The sequence below is a fragment of the Lissotriton helveticus genome, chromosome 1_1 (assembly GCF_964261635.1).
Source record: "Lissotriton helveticus chromosome 1_1, aLisHel1.1, whole genome shotgun sequence".
Taxonomy (NCBI): domain Eukaryota; kingdom Metazoa; phylum Chordata; class Amphibia; order Caudata; family Salamandridae; genus Lissotriton; species Lissotriton helveticus.
This window is the reverse complement of record NC_136057.1, coordinates 541394369-541415270: the sequence shown is the minus strand read 5'-3', so window position 1 is coordinate 541415270 and position 20902 is coordinate 541394369.

The window sequence follows — 20902 nt, the reverse complement described above, 5'->3', positions numbered from 1 at the left end:
GCCTGTGCTTAAAAACTCTGTTAGCAAAGCAGGCATTTGAGATTTAAAAAACGTTTTAATATATAAAAACGTTATCCGCTAATAGAATTAGCATTTAAAAAACCTTGCGAATTCAATGAAAAAACCATAGGTTTCAGGCCTTATATAGTTAAGAATTAGCATTTAAAAAACCTTGCGAATTCACTGAAAAAAACATAGGTTTCAGGCCTTATATAGTTAGGCATTAGCATTTAAAAAACCTTTGAAATTCACTGAAGAAACCATAGGTTTCAGGTCTTATATAGTTAGGAATTAGCATTTAAAAAACCTTTGAAATTCACTGAAAAAACCATAGGTTTCAGGAGTTATATAGTTAGGAATTAGCTTTTAAAAAACCTTTGAAATTCACTCAAAAAACTATAAGTTTTAGTGGTGTTATAGTAAGCTGGACATTTTACTCATACAAAACCATTGAAATTGCTCCTATATAGTTAGTTGTACTAACTACATTTCGCGCACCCGCAATCCACTGCTGATGATGTCACATATTAGATCAATCATGACATGGTCAGTGACATCACTGATGACATCTCAAATCTGCTGAGCACGGCGCTGAATATGCTAATTAAGCCTGCCTGAATGAAAAACAACCTACTAAGGTAACAATATGAACTAAAAAGGTGAAAAAAACATGGAATTACTATCTGACTCTCGCACTGAGAACTAAATGTCCCATCATGCACCATAATGCCTTGAACTGTGCCATACATCATTGGAGGGAGGTGCAAGAATGAAATGAAACCGGAAATGGTATGCGAGACTCAGATGTTTTTTCATTCACAGCCCCAGGCCCCAGAAGAAGAGGTTTCTACCTTGAAACGCGTTGGGCAAAAACGAAAAATGATGTGAAGTAAGGAGGGAGGCTGCATCACACATGAGCGCCGTCGAGTGATCTCCCAAGCTGCAAGGCCATTGTTTACAATATATATATATATATATATATATATATATATATATATATATATATATATATATTCACTGAAAAAAACATAGGTTTTAGAGGTGTTATAGTTAGCTGGACATTTCACTCATACAAAACCATTGAAATTTCTCCGTTATAGTTAGTTGTACTAACTGTAACTCTCGCACCCGCAATCCAGTGGTGATGATGTCACATATTACATCATTCATGACATGGTCAGTGACATCACTGATGACATCTCAAATGACATCACTGATGACATCATCCAGTGAATGTGGTTCGGTTCCATATGTCAATTTGTATTATATATATATTAATCTGCATTGAAGAATGAGTGGATGTATAAGTGTCTGGATGGAGGATTTAGTAGCAGTGTGATTGACTGTTTACTTGACTAATTTATAGTGTCTCTCTCACTAAATATATTGGATAGTGACTAAACTGTGTGAATATCTGTATTACTTTCTCAGTTGTTGTGTAAACTGCTGCACCATTTGGTTACTAGCTACGTGAAAGTCGATATTAGTTAACTGATTATTTGTATGGGAGAGTGAATGTGTGTATGCTACGTTGGGGGGGGTGTGACAGCCCAAAGATGTGTCAATAGTTGATTCAGTAGGTATAAGACGGTAAGACTACATGTTATAAAAGTTGTTTGGGTGAATGAATATGTATATGGCTGTACTGATGATATCTCTCAATGGAACATGTCCAACAAACTAGAATAATAAAAGGCAGTGTATGTGACATTTGGTGTATATAAATACGTATACATAAAACTCAGTGATTGCATGAGTGTCTGTATGGATAACTGTATACTTGTAATAGTGATTTTATAACACACTAAGTATGAGTTACCATCTATATGAATACATGAAGTGGTGTTTGTATAAGTGTGTAGCTGAGTAAATATAAGTATGATCCATTATTTGCATAAGTGAGTAGGATGACTGCATAAGTAAATAGGATGTGTGCTGGTGTGTAATGTCAATATAGGTGTATTAGTATGATTGATAGTGTTCTATTGATCATTGACAGCATGTATGAGTGAATCTATAGGTAATTGATTACATATTTGTGTAGATCAAGGAATAACTGATTGGGTTTTTAGATACTTGTATTGGTGTGTCAATGGATTCACATATGGTACTCTGTATTTTACAGTGAGTGATGAAATATTATAGTAGTGTATGATGAGGTGTATCTGATTGTCACGTGGATGATGTAATCACTGATGTCATCAGTGATGTTATTTGAGATGTCATCAGTGATGTCATCAGTGATGTCACTGACCATGTCATGAATTATGTAATATGTGACATCATCACCAGTGGATTGCGGGCGTGAGAGTTACAGTTAGTACAACTAACTATAACAGAGAAATTTCAATGGTTTTGTATGCGTGAAATTTCCAGCTAACTATAACACCCCTAAAACCTATGGTTTTTTCACTGAAATTCTAAGGTTTTTTAAATGCTAATTCCTAACTATAACCTGCCTGAAACCTATGGTTTTTCAGTTAATTTAAAAGGTTTTTTTAATGACAATTCCTAATTATGATGTTGACAATTCCCCATATCTTCAACATCAAACCAAATTTGCAATGCTACTTAAAAAATAGGCAATAGTTCCACTTACCACTAACACATTAACATCAACATTTAACTAGTGTAAGGACGTCAACTATGTACTGCATGAATTACATCCAACTCAACCCATATTTAAAGAGCAATATGTGATAGAGGTACTAATTTTACATTTCCAACACCCAACAAAATCACAGTACCAAGCGTCACTACCACTACAACCACCCCTAAAGACCCCTCCCCGTCTACTACCTCAGAGGCAGAGCAAAACAGGACAACAGACCTTCCCAAAATAATATATCCCCTCAACTGCACACTAGCTCAATGTTCAGAGATGTGGCAACCAATTATGTATAAGGAAAGGAATTCGCACATCAACAATAATGAACACAATGCTAACAAAACCAGTGATATTTACTATACAAAGCAAAAACTTTGCCATGTCTAGATATACCATTGATATGTGTAGAGTACTGCACAGTGGACACAACCATATTATCTCAGACTCTGGCTAATATCTCGGTCATGTTGCTGTGTTGTCTCCCCCCTTCAAGCAGAACTGAAGTGGGATTATCCAACGTACGCAACGTCAGCGTAAGAGTATAAATATTTAGCCTACTCCTTGGGCGTGGTTCACTTCTGCAAAGAGAAAAGACTGCCAAAGCGAAGGTCCTCATCCTGCCTCGTGGCTGCCGCGATGACCACGTGCCTCCTCGATATAGGCGATAGCAGACTCAGCGAGACAGCACCGCAGACTACTTATATCTGTATCAACTATTGCCTTCCATCTACACTGTGGACAGCAGGGTTCACAACTTGAATTCAGCTTTGGATCCACACTACGCACAGCATTGAACTTATCCTTCATTTATGTGAGGCAGAGACAATTTTCTTAAAGTTTGAACAGTAGGAAATTCAGCCTTCATTTATTTAATGCAGAGACAATTCTACTATATGTCTTCAGATTTTGTTTATATAAGTGACAAAAAGCATTCGTCCATGTTTGTCTCAAAAATTGACTTCAATCTACACTGGTACAACAGGGTTCACAAATTGAATTCAGCTTTCCATCCACACTACAGACAGCATTCAAGATAGCCTTGATTTATGTAAGGCAGAGCCATTTTGTTAATGGACGCCACAAAAAACATTCCTCAATGTCTGTACAAAGTACTGCCTTCACATGTACACTGCAATCAACAGAGTTCACTATTAGATACCAGAAGAGCAGAAGCACTGCAAACAACATTTAATTCAGTCTCGATTTATTTAAGGCAGAGACAATTGTACTGTGTCCTCAGATTCTGTTAACTGTGACCAAATCGCATTCATCAATGTTTGTGTCGACTACTGCCTTCAATCTACACTGCGTACGACAGGGTTCACAACTTGAATTCAGCTTTCCATATACACTACGGACAGCATTAAAGCTATTCTTGATGTATGTAAGGCAAAGACTATTTTGTTAAAGGATGCCACAAAAACATTCCTCAATGACTGCAGTGAGTTCTGTTTTCAAATGTACACTGCGATGAAAAGAGTTTACGACTTGATACCAGTGGTACATAAGCACTACAGATAACATAAAATTCAGTCTCGATTTATTTAAGGCAGAAAACTAGTACTGTGTTGTCAGATTTTGTTAAAGTATGTGACAAAAAAAGCATTCTTCGATGTCTGTGTGAACTACAGCCTATGATGTACTCTTCGGACAGCAGGGTTTACAACTTGAAGTCACCTTTGCATGTATACTACGGACAGTAAGGAATTCAACCTTGATTAATTTAATGCAGAGACTATTGTACTGTATATGTTCAGATTATTTTCAGATAGAATGACGATTGTACATGATGCATTCCAGTAGACAAGAGACATTTACCAATGCGACACCCCCGAACCACGAATCATCACAGGGTAGGCACACGCTGAGTTCTTTCGGCACCACTAACTCACTGCACCACAAGTCATTTCCCCGTAGCCTTATTAAAGCAGAATTCACTAGGTAAAAACATTGCTCCCAGTACAGCCCCCCTGCATTACGCATTATCGCAGGGTATGTACAAGCTCAGTGCCAAAGATACTACTAACTCAGTGCACCATAAATCATCGGAAAGAAGAGTGAACAGTTTTATGTCAGCAATGAGGCATACTAACACTTTTAAGTGGAATTCATGCAGAATCCAATCGACAAGAGACATTACTCCAATTACTGTGCCCCCCAGACCACGCATCATAGCAGAATATGTACACGCTAAGCACCAAAGGTACTAATACCTCAGTTCACAAAAAATTATTATCACATGACCTTACTAAGGCATCATTCACAACACAAAAAATATTACTGTCAGTCCGGCCTGCCCGGACCACGCATCATCCCAGGCTCCACAGAACCTTCTTGATTTAGATACCACTAACTCAGTTTAAACCAAACTAAGCATAACACTATCAAACCCTACACAATATCCCTTTATCATGCTTCCTTAAAAAACTTATTTTATATCATTTATATATTTAGTTGAATAATAAAATGCATGCTGCATACAAGTTCGATCTTCCACTTCCACTATAATTGCAGATGATTCACTCCACCCTAAGATCTACATTGCAGACTGCAGGGTTTACAACTTGAATTCACCTTTGCATCTACACTATAGACAGTAGGAAATTCAAACTTGATTTATTTAATGCAGAGACAATTATTCTGTATGTATTCAGATTTTGTAAAACAAAGTGAAAAAAACATTGTTCTCTAACTGTACTGACTACTAGCTTCCATGTACACTGTGCACAGTAGAGATCACAACTTGAATTTACCTTTTCATCTACACTACAGACAGCATTAAATTCAGCCTCGATTCAATTGAAGCAGAGTAGAAAATAGTGCTGTTTCACTGCTAGTATGCGCAAGCACCTTCAATCGTTGCATTCTGTGAACTATGATAATAAAGAATGTAGAAAATTGGGCCAAAATATACCTCCACCACCAGCAATACCAAGTACCTCTGGGATATCACCTTCAACATCGCCACCAGACATACGTCCCATTTTGAGGAAGTTAGAATGCACTACGTGAAATGCAATTGTTTAATTTGTTATGGGGGCCAATCAGTAGACCTATTTTGCAGAGCAATTGATAACCATCAATGCTAGTTTTTTGCCCCCTCATAGTTCATATAGTCCAGTATGCAACAGTGAATGATTTCAGTACAGCCCTCTCAGACCACGCATCATCACAGGGTGAACACACGATAAACACCAGACGTACCACTAACTCAGTACACCTTAAATAATCGCCACGTGCCCTTGTTAAGGCAAAATTTCAATAGTCAAAACACATTTTTACCATTACGGTCTGCCTGGACCATGCATCATCGCAGGCTCCACACAAACCGCCCCTACCTCAGTGCACCACAACTCATGAACCCTTTACGATAGAATCTTCTGTGTATTATTTCACATACAATGCTCCTACCTTTGTACAGCAGAAGTCATAAACCGTTTATGATTAAATATCTGTATATCATATCATGATTACTATTCTACTTGTTACCAACAACAACGCAATAAAATGTGTCTGTGTATTTATTATGTTTGTAAAATGCTGCTCCTCCCCACTACCACATTATATTGTGCTATAATTAGCATATGCAACCATCTTACCTGTGACAATAAGTGTGGGCTATTCCTCCTTTTTTTTAAAGCATATTTATATAGCCAAAATCAACCCAAAACTATATCAGCTATTTACATGAGCACCGTATTTACAATACTTTTTCAGGCACGTGTACATAACGTCATTACTCTACAATAACAGGATGTGGACGCAACTCCGAGACTCGAACACTGATTTCCAGCATCAAGTTCTACAGTCTATCTGAATGACCACACACGTATACATATTAGCTGCCCTTCATGTGCCAAAAACAACAACTTAAACTTTTCACAGCCCTGCATTACTCTAGCTACAACACTCCACCGAATGTACAATAAACATTCATAATCACATAAATACGTCATGTTCACAATCTTTTATGTATTCAACTATGAACGAATATAGAGTCAGTGATACCCCGTACCTTCCATGTTGGCCAAGTGGTGGAACTTTATAGATATAATGACACATTTGCTTTTAAGACCCGGGTGACGTCAGCACTACAAAACGGACACTCAAATCACTTGATTTCCCATATAACTCACAATGGGACCATGCCCATAGCTCCGTAATCATGGTTGAGAGCCTCGCGCAGCACTGCCATACGTCAGGCCAGCCTCAGGCCAGCCTACTCCACTTACGCTACCAGGAAAAATAAAAAACAAAACATTGCCCAGATTTCCATTGTACTAATTTCTTAGTTCCAGGTCTAGTTGTCAGAACGGCAGACACACACTCCCTCATGGCTGGTATACAGCCACACCACACCCATCCAGCGCATCCGTCACTACACATGTGACCGTACCTATAAAAAAGACGGGGCGCACATGCTGTACTCCATTTTAGAGTTGCTCTCATCGCAAGCGCTGCGATTGCCCGTCCTGTTGGTTCGGATGCCTCATGTAGGCCCGAACCACCAAACAGGGGGCCCACCACCACATGCGTGGCCTCTTTGGTTACTGAGTTAGTGGTACCGGAAGGACTGAGCGGGTGAAGAACCTGCGATGATGATGATGGGAGCATGAGTATGTCGTTAGCCATAGCGATATCAAGACTCAGCACCATATGTGGGACTTCTTAGTGGCAGAGCGGGACTGCATGATGTAGAAGGTGTCCTGAACACAAACAGGTGAGCAATGAGGCCTAGGTGCTCATCAGAGGGAGTCGTTGGGGTGCAGCAGACTGCATACAAAAAAGCGACATAGCGATTTAGGTGTACGCAGTCCTATATAGCGTATCTTATTGCATGTATATTTTTGTTTTTCCAATAGCAGGAACGTTTTTATAATCGGTGAAACGTCCAGAATATAAACTATACAAATAGTCCTTTTTAAATGCGAGAGGGAAGGTGTGTGAAATGGCGATGTTATTCAACTCCACATTAAGATAGTAACAAATACCAATCATAACATCTTTCTTTTACTATCTTTTATATGTAGAGTTTCAGGGTGCATTATGTCCCGGCAAGTGGTGAAAAACACACCGGTTATAGAAAGGTGAGCTGCGAATATTCTTTGCAGTCACTCTCTCACTTCCTCTCTCCTCTGATAAAAAAATGACACAATATTAACTTCCTTTTTATCTTACAGGTTGTGTTTCACAAATTGGCGTCCCCCCAACACCTCTAACGCTCAATGTTCGAGGATTCTGCGATGATGCATGGCCATCGTAACAACTTCTGAGAAGGCTGCTTTACACGTAGTGCACCCTCTTTGAATCAGGCCAATGGCACAAGGTGAGCAAAGAAGCTTGCTTCTGAAACAACAACGTCATCTGTGAAAGGAGAGAGTCAGTAGTGTGCAGCAGCTTCACTGCATATGAATGTACAATTACCTCCGGGCAGTGAGAATGGATAGGTTACAACAGTTTGAGGGGCAGATGTACGAGCTTCTTACGCCACTTTTGTGTCACTTTTAACATGAGAAAAGTGGCGCAGGGAGCTTCTAAATCGGCCTCTGACTCACCAAGAGAAACACTCACCTCCGGACTCTTCGAGTCAATGGGGTGCAACAGTCTAGATACCCAATATTGAGAACTCACCGCTATGCAGTGGAAATGCATGGGATATAATACTTTTGAAAAAAAACAGTGCACAGACACCTCCTTACAGTGGAACTTGTGCTAATATAGTATCCTGAGTGTACAAATAAATAAACCAAAAATATACATGTGAAGTTGTATGTACTATGCTATTACTAACACTATATACTATCTTTCAGATCACTAAACTGGAGGGTGACCTATGAACCAGCACATGCTTGGACACACCACGGAGGCAAAAGGTGAGCTACAAGTATTTTCTCTATTATTAACTTCTCCATCTATAACTTTCTCTCTCACACACTTTTAATTTCGTTTTTTCTCTCTTTCTCTCTCTCACGTTGTTTCTCTTTCTCTTTTAAAGTTATGGACACTGCTGTCCACTCTGACATTTATAACTAAAGCTGAGTTCAAGTTGTGAAGTCTGTTGGTCACAGTGTTTACACAAGGTAAGCAGATTAGCCTAGATATACAATCCCTCTCATTAAATGCATTAGAAGTAAAAGAGGTTATTTACAAGCCCCTTGCGCCACTTTTGCGTCACTTTCAACATCAGAAAAGTAACACAAAAGTGGCACAACAGTGTTGTAAATAAGCCCTAAAGAATATTGTCCTGAATAATGACTTGATCTCTCATCTAATTCTGTCTCATCTCTGAATCATTTTAAAGACCTGTTGATCCATAGTGTAAATCTAATGCAGTAGGCACTTCCATACAGACACCTCTTGAATGCAGGCCTATAAGACAAGTGAAATGTATCAGGCACACTGCAGACGTAAAAATAAGGAAATATTGCCAAGTGTTACCTTGACTTTTAATGTTTGACCTCATTTAGTCACATCGATCTAATTTTAAACACTAATTTTCATTTTTGTTTTGCAGATTACCTACCGTACTTCTAATATAGTCCGTATCACATTTTATTTATTATATTGTTTTTTTAAAGTTATGTTTCTAGTTATTTATTATACTGTTATATTTAAGTTACTTTTCCAGGTATTTATTGTTGTTTTAATACAAGTTAATAAAAAATGTATATATGTCTTCTTTTTTTAGGGGGTGGCGGTCCCCAAAAGAAATTATATTTATAATTTGAAGTATAATTCTGAGGCTAACTCTTTCCAGATCTTTACCAGAGTCTATAGCTACGACTAACGGTTCCTAAGGAAAAGTTTTAAAACTCCAGCACAGTAACTTTTTACATTAGCGACAGTGTGGTGAACTTCTAACCTCTGTGCTCACGTAAGCGTTCCATGAACTGTTACTATGGTAACAGGCAGAAAGCTGTTCAGGGGCAGGGTAAAAAGGTACAAGCTGTACAGAAAGGTTATATTTACCCTAGATCCTCTACATTACAGAAAGGAAAGCAAAGTAAAACATAACACTGTGTACCAGATTTACAACCCCCTTTCGTCACTTTCGCGTCCAAGGCCCCCCTGCAAAATTAGAAGTCTGGGGACCTCAATGACCCCCCTCAAGCCCCGGGAACCACCACCATTTGTGTATTGTGGGAAGCAGACTGCGTGGCCCTCTGCCTGGACCCCTCGAAGGCCCTGGAGACCGCCACGCCCAAGGGCTGACTCCTGCAGTGTCCCGGGGTGCCTGGATAACATGGCTAAGAGCATTAGCTCGGTAATGCATGAATATCGCTGACTTTTCAGCGATATTCATGCATTGCGGCCGTTTTTTATCACATTTGCGATAAACCTTGGTAATACCAAGGTTTATCTGCGATAAAAATCGCCGCAGCTCAGCGGTAATTTTTGTCTCTAACTAAGCAATAGCGATAATTATCGCTATTGCTTGGTAATATGCCCCAAAGTTTGCATTTTGAAAGACACAGCAGTGAAATCTGTTCTCACTTTCAATATCCAAACCAGATTGCTTTTCCACTTGCAAGTTAGCATCTCCCCATGTGGAAAAGCAATGCCAGCTCCCGGAGAACGCGGGAAGTCGGCAGGACCGTGGGGGCATTGTGGCTCCCCCCACGGTCCCCAACATTTTTTTATAAGACCCGGGACAGGGTCCCCGGGAATATTAGAAATTACTGAAAGGGGCTATTTTATTATGGTAAAATTAAAAGTCGCGCACCCAGCGCAGCACTCAGTGCGGCCCCCTGGTGTGCACGAGCTGGATGCACAACTCATAATCTGTAGGGTGCGGGACTCCAGTGCCTTTGGTGCACAACTTCTACCTGTTTGGGAGCCGGCAATGCTTTTCCACAGAGGGACCTATTAACATGCAGCTCCCCATGTGGAAAAGCAATCTGATTTAGATATTGAAAGAGAGAACAGATTTCCTTGCTATGGTAGGGCGGGATGGACACCACGGAACACTGCAGGAAACGGCCCTCCCACAATACATAGAGCCTCGGGGAGTGGTGGTCTCCGGGGCTTTGAAGACCTTGCAGCCCCCCCACCATTTTGTTTGTAGCCCCGGGGTGGTAACGGGGCCCTCCAGTGCTCCAGGAGGGGGCCATGCAGTCTCCCTCCCACAATACATAAAGCCCCGAAGGGTGGTGGTCCCCGTGGCTTTGGGGACCTTGTACCCCTACCCCTACCCCTACCATTTTTTATTTTTTTTAGCCCCAGGAGGGTTGACGATCTCCGAGGCTGGGGGGCCCATGTGGGCCCCACATAAAATTTTATAATTTTGCCCCCGGTATTTAACCCCCCCGGGGACTAATTATGAAAAACTTCTGTTTTATTTTATTTATTTTACGGCACATTACGCACACCCTACTTGCACCTGCTGGGTTTAAAAAAAAATAAGGATTGTGGGCCCTGGGGGTCCGTCTGGGACCCCCTAAGCAGGTCTAGAGGGTAAAATTATTTCTACCCTGCCCCCTTTCTCCATTTTGCACACATATTTCACTGACTTCCTCAGCTTTGCTTCTACCGAGGCACAAAATGGTTGCCAACAGTTCCTGGTTTCAAATGTTGACAACCACTTGACAGCCAATTAGCATTCAGCACGTGATCGGAAGGGTACGCTTATGGTACGATGAATCCTCGCACACTCCGTGGATCCACCGCGCCCATTGATATATAAATGACTTTAACTGTAATTTTCTCAGGAACTACAGAACAGATTGACACTATATAAGCAAAAGGTATAAGTCTGAACTGAGGCCTGCCTATTTGCCAAATTTGATGTAATTCCATTCAGCCGTTCGGGTGGTAGCTGTGGCTAAAGGTCCTATGGGAAATTGCATGGGAAAAACATGTTTTGGGACCCCCTTTTTTCTCTGCCCCACTTGACAAATCACCCCGATACTTTCAAGATAGGAGCAGACCAGAGCTGGGCAAAAGTTTGGAAAATTTTGCAAAGATTCATCAATCGGTGCCAAAGATAATGAGAATAGAATGTTGCGGATTTCCTATGCATTAGAGGTGGGAAGAGGTGTGGCGCCGCGGCCAGGGCGACTGACGCTGGAATCTGGGGACCACGGTTCGATCCCCGGCTCCGGCGGCAGGTTAGCCCAGCACCATGTGACTCTGGGCAATAGCTCGCTTAATCTTCCCGACGGCCCCCAGCGCCTAGAGACCCTTACGGGTGATTGTGCGCTTTACAAATGTGGACTTTACTTTACTTATTATAGGTCCTAACCATATCTACCTACTGGCGACTGCCAGTAGGTAATACATACATATATATATTCACTGAAAAAACCATAGGTTTCAGGGGCGTTATAGTTAGCTGGACATTTCACTCGTACAAAACCATTGAAGTTCCCCCGTTATAGTTAGTTCAACTAACTATAACTCGCGCGCCCGCAATGCACTGCTGATGACATCACATATTACATCACTCATGACATGTCAGTGACATCATTCATGACATCACTGATGACATCTCAAATGACATCACTGATGACATCATCTAGTGAATGTGTGTTTTTCTGAAAATTAAATATGTTTTATATATGTATATCTCAAGGTCAATGGAAGAATAAATGGGTATATAAGTGTCTAAATGGATGATTTTTTTGTGTAAAATAGTGAGTAATGTTTAAATATGTAAATATCTGTATCAGTCTCTCACTCTGTGTGTAAGTGACTGCATGGGTTGGTGAGTAGCTACATGAGTGTCTATATGGGTTATTACTTGGTTTTTTGAGTATCAGTATGAGTGTCTGAATGTCTGTGTGGTTCAGTGGGGGGTATTACTTAGTGCATAGATGCATGAATGAGTGAGTCACTGTTTGTATGTGTTGAAGACAGTATGTGTGCAGGACTGTTTGGGTGGATGAGTGTGTGTATGGGTGTGTTAGTGAGTAAATGACTGTCTCAATAGTGTCTTTATAAGTAACTACATATATTTTAAACTAGTATATGTGAGTATTGGTGTACATAAGTGAGTATATATGAGAGTGAGAGATTAGAAGAGTTCCTGTATGAATGAGTATGTGTTTCTATAAGTGATTGTTTAAAAGAGTAAGTAGGTGTAAGTTTCTGCAGAAGTGTGGTGTTGTGTGTATAACTATATATGCAAGTAAATGGATATTTGATTCTTTATTAGGATGAGTGACTATGTGTGTGAGTAACTCTATAGATGAGTGGCAGTGAGCGACAGGATGTATAGGTGTAGGAGTACATATGATGACTGTGTACGTGTATGAGTGACTGTATAGGACTTTTGGTGAGTCAGTGGATGTGTATGTAGATTTTGGAATTATTGAATAGGTTGTTGTAACTGGTATTGGTATGTCCATTGTTTTGAAAATGTTAGTTTCTAGTTTTGAATGTGTGTATCTAAGGTTATATTAGGGTGAGAGGAGGTCTGCCACTCTATCACAAGGATGATGTCATCAGTGATGTCATTTGAGATGTCATCAGTGATGTCATGAGTGATGTCACTGACCATGTAATGAGTGATGCAATTTGCGACATTATCATCAATGCATTGCAGACGCGCAAGTTATAGTTAGCTGAACTAACTATAATGGCTTTGTACGAGTGAAATGTCCAGCTAACTATAACGCCCATAAAACCTATGGTTTATTCAGCAAATTTCTAACGTTTTTTAAATGCTAATTCCTAACTAGAATGTGCCTGAAACCTATGGTTTTTTCAGTGAATTTCAAATGTTTTTTAAATGCTAATTTCTAACTTTAATGTGACTGAAACCTATGTTTTTTTCTGTGAATTTCAAAGGTTTTTTAAATGCTAATTTCTACCTTTAACGTGACTGAAACCTATGGTTTTTTAAGTGAATTTCAAAGGTTTTTTAAATGCTAGTTTCTAACTATGCCTACAAAGGTAGGACATGTGAAGAAAGAAGAAAAAACGCGCAGAAAGAAAAAAAAGAAATGCAGAAAGAAGCAACAGAAGTCCTCAAAGACGAAGAAAAGTGCAGGAAGAACAAACAGAGAAGCAGAAACAAGCATTGTTGCAAAATCATCCTGTACCCTCAACTTATTCAGACGGGTACTGGTGGTAACTGAGTCTGACTAACCAGTCCTAGAGCCAGTGCAATGTTAAAAGACACTTAGAATGCAGTGAAAACACCTACATACACTAGGGAACACTGTGCGTTCAATCAATCAATCAATCAATCATGCCATTTGTATAGCGCACTACTCACCCGGGAGGGTCTCAAGGCGCTTGGGGGAGGGGTATGCTACTGCTCGAACAGCCAGGTCTTGAGTTGTTTCCTGAAGGCGAGATGGTCCTGGGTCAGCCGAAGGTGGATGGGGAGGGAGTTCCAAGTCTTGGCAGCCAGGTAAGAGAAGGATCTTCCTCCGGCGGTGGCTCTTCGGATGCGTGGTACGGCTGCGAGGGCGAGGCTGGTGGACCCTAGCTGGCGGGTGGGCGTGTAGAAGGTCAGGCGGTCGTTGAAGTACTTGGGGCCCAGGTCGTGGAGAGACTTGTGTGCGTGGGTGAGGAGCCGGAACGTGATCCTCTTGTCGACGGGGAGCCAGTGCAGGTTCCTCAGGTGGCTGGAGATGTGGCTGCGTCGGGGGACATCCAGGATGAGTCGGGCGGAGGCGTTCTGGATGCGCTGGAGTCTTTTCTGTAGCTTGGCTGTGGTTCCGGCGTAGAGGGCTTTTCCGTAGTCCAGTCGGCTGGTGACAAGTGCCTGGGTGACAGTCTTCCTGGTCTCGGTCGAGATCCAGCGGAAGATCTTGCGAAGCATACGCAGGGTGTTGAAGCACGATGACGAGATGGCGTTGACTTGTCTGGTCATCGAGAGGGAGGGGTCCAGGATGAAGCCCAGGTTGCGTGCGTGGTCGGTTGGCTTGGGTGCGGTGCCCAGGGCTGGGGGCCACCAGGAGTCGTCCCAGGCGGAGGGCGAAGATCCCAGGATGAGGACTTCCGTCTTGTCCGAGTTCAGTTTCAGGCGGCTGTCCTTCATCCACTCGGCGACGTCTTTCATCCCTTCGTGTAGGCAGGTTCTGGCGGTGTCGGGGTCTCTGGTGAGGGAGAGGATCAGCTGGGTGTCGTCGGCGATAGAGATGATGTTGAGGTTGTGCTGGCGTGGGATGGCTGTGAGAGGTTTCATGTAGATGTTGAAGAGGGTGGGGCTGAGTGAAGATCCTTGCGGGACGCCGCAGATGACTTTGGTGGCCTCGGAGCGAAACGGGAGGCGGACTCTTTGTGTTCTTCCGGCGAGGAACAAGATGATCCACTCCAGTGCCTTCTCTTGGATACCGATGTTGCTGAGGCGCTGGACTAGGGTGCGGTGGCAGACCGTGACGAACGCAGCGGAGAGGTCCAGGAGGATGAGGGCCACTGTTTCACCCTTGTCGAGCAGGGTCCGGATGTCGTCGGTGGCTGCGATGAGGGCGGTCTCGGTGCTGTGGTTGGCTCTGAAGCCGGACTGCGAGGGGTCGAGGGATCCGTTCATCTCGAGGAAGGCGGTCAGCTGTCTGTTGACGATCTTCTCGATGACTTTAGCAGGAAAAGGGAGGAGCGAGATGGGGCGGAAGTTTTTGAGATCGGTGGGGTCCGCTGTAGGTTTCTTCAGGAGGGTGCTGATCTCGGCGTGCTTCCAGCTCTCCCGGAAGGTGGCGGTGTTGAAGGAGGCGTTGATGATGTTCCGGAGTTGGGGTGCGATGGTGGAGTCGGCCTTGTTGAAGACGTGGTGTGGGCAGGGGTCGGTCGGAGATCCGGAGTGGATGGTGTTCATCGTGCGGGCTGTGTCTTCGGTGGTCACCGTGGTCCAGGTGCGAAGGGTGGCGGTGGGGGCGTTGGTTCGACGGTTGGGTGCGTGGGTGGGGTGCCGAAGCTGTTGTGGATGTCGGCGATCTTGCGGTGGAAGAACAAGGCGAGGGAGTCGCAGAGGTCTTGTGACGGAGTGATGTCGTTGGTGCCGGTGCTGGGGTTGGAGAACTCCTTGACGATAGTGAAGAGCTCTTTGCTGTCGTGGGCGTTGTTGTCCAGTCGTTCCTTCAGGGATTTCTTCTTGGTGGTGCGGATGAGCTGGTGGTGCTTGCGGGTAGCGTGTTTGAGGGCGGTCATGTTGTCGGTGGTCCGGTCGAGGAACCAGGCTTTCTCGAGGGTGCGGCAGGTCTTATTTGAGTCCTTGAGGTCGTCGGTGAACCAGGATGCCTTCTTGCTTCTGGGTCTACTGGGAGGGTTCTTTAGTGGCGCGAGGTCGTCGGCGCAGGCGGTCAGCCACTGTGTGAAGTTGCGGGCTGCTTCGTTGGGGTCCGTTGTGTTGGCGGGTGGGCTCTGGCTGAGGGAGGTGGTGAGCTGGTCTGCGGTGATCTTGCTCCAATTCCTGTGAGGTACCTGTTGCGGGTGGTGGTGAGTCGTGGATCTTTTGAAGCTGAAGTGGACGCAGCTGTGGTCGGTCCAGTGGAGTCCGGTGGCGTGGCTGAAGGTGATGTACTTGCTGGAAGAGAAGACGGGATCAATCGTGTGGCCGGCGTAGTGGGTGGGGGTGTTGACCAGTTGCTTGAGTCTGAGGTTGGCGAGGTTTTCCAGCAGGGCGGTGGTGTTGCGGTCCTTGTTGTTCTCCAGGTAGAAGTTGAGGTCCCCGAGGAGGATGTAGTCAGTGGAGGGGAGGGCGTGCGGGCTGATGAAGTCTGTGATGTCTTCGCTGAATTGTGTGCGTGGTCCAGGGGGTCTGTAGACGAGGGTGCCTCTGAGGGTCATCTTAGGGTTGGTGTGAATCTGGAAGTGGAGATGTTCGGCTGCGGCGAAGGCATCGTCGGTTGTGATGCGGATGGTGTTCCTGTGGACGATGGCGATGTCACCTCCGGTCTGGTTGATGCGGTCCCTCCTGATGATCTTGTACCCGTCCGAGATGGCGATGGCGATGTCGGGTGCAGAGGAGGCGTTCATCCAGGTTTCCGTGAGGAAGGCGACATCCGGTGATGTAGCATCGAGGAGGTTCCAGAGTTCCACGGCGTGTCTGTGGACGGAGCGGGTGTTGATCAGGATGCACTTGAGGTGGTTGCTGCTGGTGTTTGTCTTGGCGGGTGCGGGGCAGGTTCGAAGGCAGGTGAACTTGCAGGTGCAGCAGGTGAAGGGTCCGTGGGTGCGTCTCGGGGTGGCTTGGCAGCAGGCGTGGGTCCGGCCGGCATTGAGTGCGTTGAGAGTGGCGGCGTCGTAGGTCAGTCGGGTCGTCTTGCCTCGGCGGGGAGGGCCAGGGGTCCTGGCGCTGGGCGCGAGCCAGGCGCGGACGGGCGCAGATGGGCTTACCTTTGGCGCACCTTCGGCGCTCAATCGGTGCTCCCGCTGCACGCGTCCGCTGCGCGGTCGCTCTGGGGGCGTCATAAGTAAGGAGCCGGGAGGGAGGAGCAGCTGGGTGGCGGGAGCGGGGCGGCGAATGGAATCACAGGGGGGCGGGGCCCCAGGGAGGCAGCGGCGGGAAATTCCAAGAAGCAGCGGGCAGCGGGAAATTCCCAGGAGCAGCTGGAAATTCCCAGGAGCAGCGGGCAGCGAGCGAAGGAATCTGCAGGCAGGAGGCGGCAAAGGCAGGCAGGAGCGGCAGCAGTGAGTGGGGCGACCAAGCCCTGTGGAGGGCTGAGCGGTCACACTCTGTGGTCCCCTACGGTCCCCTTAAGTAAGGAGCCGGGAGGGAGGAGCAGCTGGGTGGCGGGAGCGGGGCGGCGAATGGAATCACAGGGGGGCGGGGCAGCAGGGAGGCAGCGGCGGGAAATTCCAAGAAGCAGCGGGCAGCGGGAAATTCCCAGGAGCAGCGGCAAATTCCCAGGAGCAGCGGGCAGCGAGCGAAGGAATCTGCAGGCAGGAGGCGGCAATGGCGGGCAGGAGCGGCAGCAGTGAGTGGGGCGACCAAGCCCTGCGGAGGGCTGAGCGGTCACACTCTGTGGTCCCCTTGCGTTGCGGTACCCCTGTGATTACCAAGTCCTCCGCTGTAAGACTCTAGTACATAATAGGGCAGGGGGATTAAAACTACCTCTTAAAACACACCACAGGGCACGTTTGCACACTGGTGAAGGGAGGAGGGTGCCTGAGGTGACATGTGTACAAACATACCCTGTGCCCATTTTAAATTGAGGGATAAAGTCCCCTTGAAGCCTGAGAGCCCCTAGGGTCAAACTAGCCCACTAGGTACCTCCAGTAAGCGCCATTGCAGAGAGGTGTAAAAAGGGGCACGGCCTGGACCACCACTCTGCAACTGAGCGCAGTGGCGCTTACTGTAAGAACCTGTTGGGCTAGTTGTACCCCAGGGGCCCGCAGGATTGAAGGGAAATTATTTCCCCAATTTAAAATGCCCCACAGGGCGTGTTTGTACACGTCACCTCAGGCCCCGTCCCTCCCTTCCCCACTGTGTAAACACGCCCTGAGGCTGTTTTAGGTTGGGATATTAAGTCCCCTTGAATCCTGAGAGTCCCTATGGTCAAACTAGCCCACTAGGTACATCCAGTAAGCGCCGTTGCAGAGAGTTGTTAAAAGTTGCACGGCCTGGACCACCTCTCTGCAACGCAGCGCAGTGGCGCTTACTGGAAGCACCTGGAGGGCTAGTTGGCCCCCATGGGCCCTCAGGATTGAAGGGGAATTATTTCCCCAACGTAAAACACACCACAATGGTGAAGGAAGGGGCGGGGCCTGAAATGACATGTCTGCAAACACTCCCTGTCACACGTTTTATGTTGGGGAATTAATTCCTCATCAATCCTGAGTGTCCCTGGGGACCAACTAGCCCACCAGACACCCCAGTATACGCCAGAGAGCTGCGTGGCAGAGAGGTGTTCTGAAGCCACGCCCCTTTTTACAACACTCTGCAACGCAAATTTTTCAAAACTAATGGCTTGCTCCGGTCAGCTCCTGTCTTGAAAGTTTCGGGGTGATTCGTAAAGCGGGGCCGAGAAAAAAGGGGTCCCAAAACACGTTTTCTCCATGTTCACTTCCCTAGGAACTTTTGTTGCAGCTACAGCCCAAACTGCCAAATGGAATTACACCAAATTTGACAGAGAGGTAGCTGTTATTCCAGATTGCTTTAAATGGTGTAAATCCATTTGTTTGACTCGCTGTCGAGCCGTCAAACCCGGAAATGTTGGCAACCATCTTGTGACTTAATAGAAATCCCAGGGACCACCACCTCCCTGGGGCTTTAAATTATTTTGGGGGAGGGGCTCGCAGGCCCCACAAGCCTCAGGGACCACCACCTCCCCGGGGCTACATCATTTAAATGCAGGGGCATAAGTCCCCCCACAGCCCTGGAGACTGCCACTGCCCTGGGTCTACTTTCAAAATCAAAGTGTGGGGGGCTCGAGTCCCTCCACTCTGCCCTGGTGACCACCACCTCCCAGGGGCATACCCCCGGGGCATAACCCTGCATTAAAATGCCGGGGTATGTTGTTGACCCCCGGGGACCACTACTTCCCTGGGGCTTTAATCAGTTGGGAGGGGGGCCACGCTGTCCCCCTCCTGGAGCCTTAGATGCCCTGGGGACTGCCACCACCCAGGGCCGGCTCCTGCAATGTCACTGGGTGCCCACTCTTCTTGAGCAGTACCCGTACGGCGAGGAAGCGGAGGAGGGCAGCCCGGGGACGCCGCAGTAAAGAAGTAAGTGGTTTTTAGTTTTTTTTAATTACTGGTAACTTATATCTTAATAGGGGGATGGAGGCGGGTGGTGTAGCGGAGCTCCACGGAGTTTGTTTCCAACTCCGTGTCCCTACACGTAGCCCCGCTACACACACTATGTCCAGGGTTACTTATACATAATATCTGAAAAAAACAGGAACCATATTCATTAAAAAAATAATGAATTACGAAGTCTTGATTACATATTTTTTATAAGCTTTAATTTGTTAACAAGATATTTGTACATTTTGTAAATTATTTAGGAGTCACTTTTAAAAATTAGCTACGTTTTTTAAATTGTAATTGTTAAGGTGATAATTGATTTTGTTGATTTTTTAAATAGTTTTTAATATTTTGGATATTAATATTAATATATTTTAAGTTTGTTGGTACTAACATTTTATAGCTGTTTAAGTAATGTATATTGGTATTTTGCTTCTAATATTAATTTAATTTGTTTTTGTGGTTTATAGAAATTGAGCATAATACAGTGGGAATTGTGTTAAATCAATTTTTAATTTCTTTTAGTTGTTATAATTTTTAAATAATTCTGTATATCATTTGATGTGTTTATTAATTGATCAATTACGATGCAGCCCACATAACCTTCTGGGCCGCATTGTAATTGCCCCCTCGGTTTACTTTCCGAACGCCGCATTACTATGCTGGTGGTTGGAAACTAGCTCACCAGTCATGCCGACGGCCTCAAGAAGCCCGTCGGCCAATCAGAACTGGCTTGGAATTCCAAAGGGGTTGGCCTTTCATTACGATGCAGAGTTTCCTGCATGGTTGCCATGCCGGCCTGTCCGACATGGAAACCAAGCAAGAAAGCATGTATGGGGGTGCCAGCAGGGCCCCCTTGTGTGTGCAGCCTCTGGTTGGAGGCCAAAGGCCCCCCTTCCATAGGGAAATGTAGGAATGCGACTGAGACGGTGTCCAGTGGACTTAAGTTGTAATTAGGCCCTTTGTGGTTTTAGTTGTTATTTATTTATCAATTAATCAGGGGATTGTAAAGTGCACTACTCACCCATCAGGGTCTCAAGGCACTGGGGGGATAGGCAGCTCCGTTTAGTTGAAGAGCCAGGTTTATAAAAATGATATAAATATACATTTTCATGAAAATATATTGACTCTCCTTACTGTTGCTTGTTGGAGTGGGAAATCACTGAACTGGAAGCCAAGCAACCCAAAGATTGATTTTGGCAGCATTGGGCCTCTTTACTCAGGTGCAGCTTGATTCCAGAGGTGCCGTGATTATAGAACCCACTTCTGGGCATACTTGGTTAAAGAAGAACTGCTTGAATTAATCGCAGCCACAGGTATGCATCCCAATCTGACATTTATTTGCTCACCATGCCACCTCAGGTTAGACCCTGCCATGTGCGTATCAGCCTGGGGCCTGCTCTCATAAGAACAGTTTGCCTGAAATGCCAACCCATGTCCTCTCTGAAGCAGAACACAAGCAGCTCAAGAAGACCAGTTCTGACCTAATTAGGCCTCTTCAGTTGGATGCAGTTTGGTTGCATTGGCACAGTGCGCACTGGACCACATCTGGGAAGACATGGTCATGGTGTGTGCTGAACATGACATTAAATGAGGTCCCAAGTGGGGCTTTGTGGCGAGAAGGCCACACCTTGTGTGCCCTCCTTTTGAAGAAAGTGC